Genomic DNA, 5,642 nt, shown 5'->3' with positions numbered 1-5,642 from the left:
ATCAATAAAACACCAAAGAATCAAAGGATCAAAGGTGTTTACGGTCCAAGAACACCTTGGACCGTAAACCCTAACAAAGGGGCCAAAGATGCCCTAGTCCCTTACCAAGCCTTGGAAACTAGTCTAGACCCCTTCCTTGATGTGCTAGGAACTCAAAAAAACAAAAAGACCATAAATCATTGGGTTTACGGCCGTAAACCCAAAGAGAAATGGTCCAAGGACCGTAAACTCCATAAAGGAGTGAAATGGTGCCCTAATCACTTCCTAAGGCTTAAACATGAAGTAGGAATGCTTCTTATGACCTTTAAGGATTCAAAACACAAAATGTTCAAAGTACCATGAGTTTACAGCCGTTAAATCATGGGTTTACGACCGTAAACTCAAGGGGTTATGGTCACAAAACCGTAAACTCCAAGGGAGTTCACCCATGAACCCTAAACTCAAATGCAAGGTCCTACCACCCTTAGATGCAATCCTTAGGACTTATAGCACTTAAATCAAGTGTTTTACATGTCTTAGGATGTCTTAAACTTGGTTAATTAGTTGTTTTATGACTAATTGGATACATATATGTGTTATTATATGTTAACTAGGATCCTTGTGTGTGTTCAAGTCTTCACTTGACACTTAGCATCCTACACATTCCGTTCATCCAAGCCACTCGCTACAGGTGAGTTCATACCCCTTAATTAACCTTTTAAATGTTTTTAAATGCTTTTATGGGGGGGAATACAAGTTGAACTATTATAGTTATTATATCAATCACATGTGATTAATAACTACCAAACAAGTGGATTTCTTACTTTTCAAACTGTGTTATCAAACTGTTTTATTTCAAAACTGTTTTACAAACTCTTTGTCATACCAAATACTTTTATTAAACTCTTTTAACTTATATTATGTGTATCTATATAGATATAGTTATATAAGTATGATTGAAAGGACTTAGGACTGATAGCTCACCTTACTTCCTGTTCCTTGTTTGGTTGTGGACTTAGGGTATTCAGGTTATTTGTCCGAAGGTCGTTTGAATCCTAGTTATATATTATGTATATGTATATAGATATAAAAGTTCCTTCTTTCATACAGTTCAATACCTTTGGGTAGCAAACGTATACACAAACATGTTCATACATTCAAACAACATTACTAGTAAACTATAATAGGTATAGTTTAGGGAGATACTAATACTATTACTAGAACAGTGAAACATACAATGAGTCAGTTCATACATGAGTCAATAACAAATAATAGATACTATGATGAGAAACAAACAATAGATACTATGATGAGAAACAAACAATAGATACTATGATGAGAAACAAACAATAGAATACTATGATGAGAAACAAACAATACATGCTAGACAGTGAGAGAGCACACAATACAGCTAGCACATACATATACTAGAACATTATTACATTTATGTGAGCCACGTAACGGGGCATGGCACTACCTGTCATGACCGTTTTGTATCCAGAATCTCCTTAATTGGGGAGCGTATGAGTTTGTGTATAGATCTATACTGGATTGACTATCCTACACCTTGCTGCTCGCTACAGTGGGACTTGCAAGTCTACGGGTGCCAAACGTCATTTCTTACGACGTCTTACATCGTCGTTTTTCTATAGAGTCTGTAGCAGGATACAGGCCGATCACATGGTACTTTAAATAACAATTGGTTTAAGGTAGTTAGTACAGCAGTAGTTACTTAATACAACACTACAGTACTATTTCATTTTCCCATTACATTTACTTTGTGATCTTCACACAATAAACAATAATGTAAAAACTATATTTTTGGTTAATGATAGTAAGATTTGGGAAAATACACACTCTTACAAGAGACACACACACAGATACTAGATGCCTTGGTAGAAGGCTACCTTTAGTAGGAAACATAGGGTTTTCTAGGAGAGTTCAAACAATTAAAAACTTTTACAAACTTCTACAATTTCAGGCTTACAAACACTTTCATACAAGCACAGACATTAATATACTTATGATCTCACCAGCTTTAAAGCTGATAAACTCTTTCAAAATAACTTGTATTCTAAGGTCACCAGTAGACAGGTACCGGTGCCAGGTTTTAAGAAGATGGGGCTCGTTCAAGACACATCTTTTATTTTGATGTATATTTTTGGTATCTATATAACTTGACAGAACACACTTGTATGAAATTATATTATTAATGCAATGGATGATGTTGTTGCTTGTTTACTACTTTGCATTGTTGTGATACTAAACATGACGTCCTCCACCCCCGAACGTTTCCGCCGTTCCGGTTTTGGGGTGTGACACATTGGTATCAGAGCATTGTTTATAGTGAATTGAGTGTATCAACCCATAAAAGATATACGAACTATAAACACAACGGGATTTACGTCCCATTAGGACTAATGGAAACATTTATGGCCCAACGAGGCCCATTTGGGATAAGAGAGCCCTTTTTGGTCCACATGGCCCAAATGCTAAACTCTTATGAATGTGCTCCATTTAGAGCCCAATTAGGGTTCCTAGGCCCAAGATAGTGAAGTTGAAGGTTTATTGGCCCATTAGACCCAGTATGAGAATCTTAGTTCATATAGAATTGGAACCGGGATTTCTAGGGTTTCCAACCCTTAACTGAACATATGAGATGTATTTGAAGGAGCATAAAGTATGATATTCATTTAGAGTACAAGTCATTACACTAGATGAATGTTTACATGAGAATAGAATTTCCTAGCTAAAATGCTAGTTGTGACATCATCCCCCCGTTAGAGGGAATTTCATCCCGAAATTCTTTTAAACGATGGACTCACGAGCGAGAGAATAAATGAGGGTACTTCTACCTCATCTGATCTTCGCGTTCCCATGTGAATTCTGGTTCACGCTTAGCGTTCCATCGAACCTTCACAATCGGAATGCGGTTCTGAAGGAATGACAAGAGTTTCATCTGATAAGCACTTTTTCAAATTCGAGATGTGGAACACGGGGTGTACATTGCTGAGCTCTGAAGGTAGCTACAGCTTATAGGGAACCGGATGAATTCGGGCAAGAATTTTGAACGGTCCGATGTATCGTGGGTTCAGTTTTCCCCGTTTCCCAAAGCGAATCATTCCTTTCCAGGGAGAGACTTTCAATAGTACCCGGTCTCCGACTCGGAATTCCAGAGGCTTTCGCCGTTTGTCGGCATAGCTCTTTTGTCGGTCTCGTGATGCTTGAAGTCGAGCTCTGATTTGGATTATCTTTTCTGTCGTTTCCCGAATGATCTCTGGCCTTGTGAGAGTGTTTTCTGGTGATTGTCCTTTCGCTAGTTGGGTGTCACCCACCTCAGCCCAGCATAGAGGCGATCAGCATTTACGACCATAAAGAGCCTCAAAAGGAGCAACCTTGATGCTCGTGTGATAACTGTTGTTGTATGAGAATTCAACAAATAGCAAGTGGGTATCCCATGACTTGTCGAAATCAATCACACAAGCTCGGAGCATGTCTTCGAGCGTTTGGATGGTCTGTTCGCTTTGGCATCGGTTTGAGGGTGGTAAGTGGTACTCATGTCCAATTGCGTTCCCATTGCCTTCTGAAGTGACTGCCAAAACTTTGAGGTAAACCTGCAATCTCGATCCAAGATAATAGACACCGGTACTACATGAAGTCTTACGACCTCCTTGATGTAGATTCGTGCCAGCTTTTCCATCTTGTAGGATTCTTTTATTGGTAGGAAATGAGCGGATTTTGTTAACCTATCGACGATTACCCAGATAGCATCCAATCCGTCTGTTGTCGTTGGTAATTTGGTCACGAAGTCCATAGTAATCCTTTCCCATTTCCACTTGGGTATCGCTGGTTGTTACAATAGTCCCGAGGGCTTTTGGTATTCCACTTTCACCTTGGCGCAAGTGAGACACTTTCCCACATAAGTGGCTATCTCTGCCTTCATATTTGGCCACCAATAATGCTGCCTTATGTCCAGGTACATCTTATCAGAACCCGGATGGATGGAATATTGCATCTTGTGGGATTCATTCATCATCATTCCTCTGAATCCCCCAAGTTTAGGGACCCAGATTCTGTTCATGAAATAGTAAGCTCTGTCCTCCCTGACTTCAAAGTTCTTGTCCATCCCACGCAGCATTTCATTTGTGACGTTCTCCGGATTTAATGCATCTGTTTGGGCTTCCTTGATATGCGTGGTTAGGTGGGATTGGATGGTTAGGGTTAAGGTTTTCACCCGGCGAACTGAATATTCTTTTCTGCTCAAGTCATCGGCTACCATAATAGCCTTACCTATGTGGTACTTGATCTCGCACTCGTAATCATTTAGCAGCTCAACCCATCTTCGCTGCCTCATATTTAACTCTTTCTGATTCAGAATGTGTTGGACAATTTTGTGGTCGGTGAAAATGGTGCACTTTGTACCGTAGAGGTAGTGCCTCCAAATCTTTAGGGCGAAGACCACCGTTCCCAGTTCGAGATCATGAGTGGTGTAATTTACTTTGTGCGTCTTTAGTTACCTAGATGCATAAACTATCACCTTTCCGCGCTGAATGAGGACACACCCTAACCCTTGATTCGATGCATCGCAGTAGACCATGAAATCTTCGGTTCCCTCTGGTAAGGATAGCACTGGTGCACTACAAAGAGCTCGCTTCAGGGTTTGGAAGGTGGTTTCTTGCTTTTCAGTCCAGTCGAAAAACACACCCTTTTGTGTCAATGTGGTAAGGGGTTTGGCTATCTTAGAGAAATTCTGGATAAACCTCCGGTATTAGCCTGCGAGACCCAAGAATTGACGGATTTCTGTTGGGGTTCTCGGGATAGCCCAACCTTCAATGGCCTTTATCTTGGAAGGATCTATGTGAATCCCTTCCTTGCTGACTACATGACCCAAAAAGTTTCCACTGAGGATCCAGAATTCGCATTTGGAAAGCTTCGTGTAAAGTCTTTCAGCTCTTAGGGTCTCTAAGATTTGACGGAGATGTTGACCATGCTCTTCTTTGCTCCAAGAATAAATAAGAATATCGTCGATGAAGACAATCACGAATTTATCAAGGAATGGGTGACATATTCGATTCATGAGGTCCATAAATGCAGCGGGGGCATTTGTTAGACCGAAGGGCATCACGACAAATTCGTAATGACCGTATCGTGTTCGAAAAGCGGTTTTGGGAATATCCTCTTCCGGCCCAAGAGGTCAAGCAAACGAAACAAACGAAACAAAGCCATATCCCGATAGTGAAGGTTCGCTGGAACGCCAAGCGAGGACCTGAATTCACTTGGGAGCGAGAGGATCAGATGAAACTCAAATATCCTCGTCTTTTTACTTAGTTATTTGTAACTACTTATTTGCTTAAATTCTAATTTCGGGACGAAATTCCTTCTAACGGGGGGATGATGTGACAACCCGAAATTTCTGTCCTGTACAACCATTTGATTCAATAGAAGTCAGAACAGTTTCTACTAACTTTCAAGCTTTTTGGAATAAGTTTGAGTGTTTTAAAGTTAGTACTTCAGGAGATAACACGAGAGAGGATGCCCTAGGGTTTATTGTGCAGCAATAATGTCCCAAAACTCCAAGAGTTTGGAGTTTACGGCCTAAACAAAGGTGTTTACGGCCGTAAACCCAATAAGGGGGTATAAATATGACACTTAGTCATTATTTA

Source organism: Lactuca virosa, chromosome 7 (genome assembly GCF_052849685.1).
Source record: "Lactuca virosa cultivar CGN04683 chromosome 7, Lactuca_virosa_CGN04683_v6, whole genome shotgun sequence".
Lineage (NCBI taxonomy): Eukaryota > Viridiplantae > Streptophyta > Magnoliopsida > Asterales > Asteraceae > Lactuca > Lactuca virosa.
Note: the sequence above shows the minus strand (reverse complement) of the source record.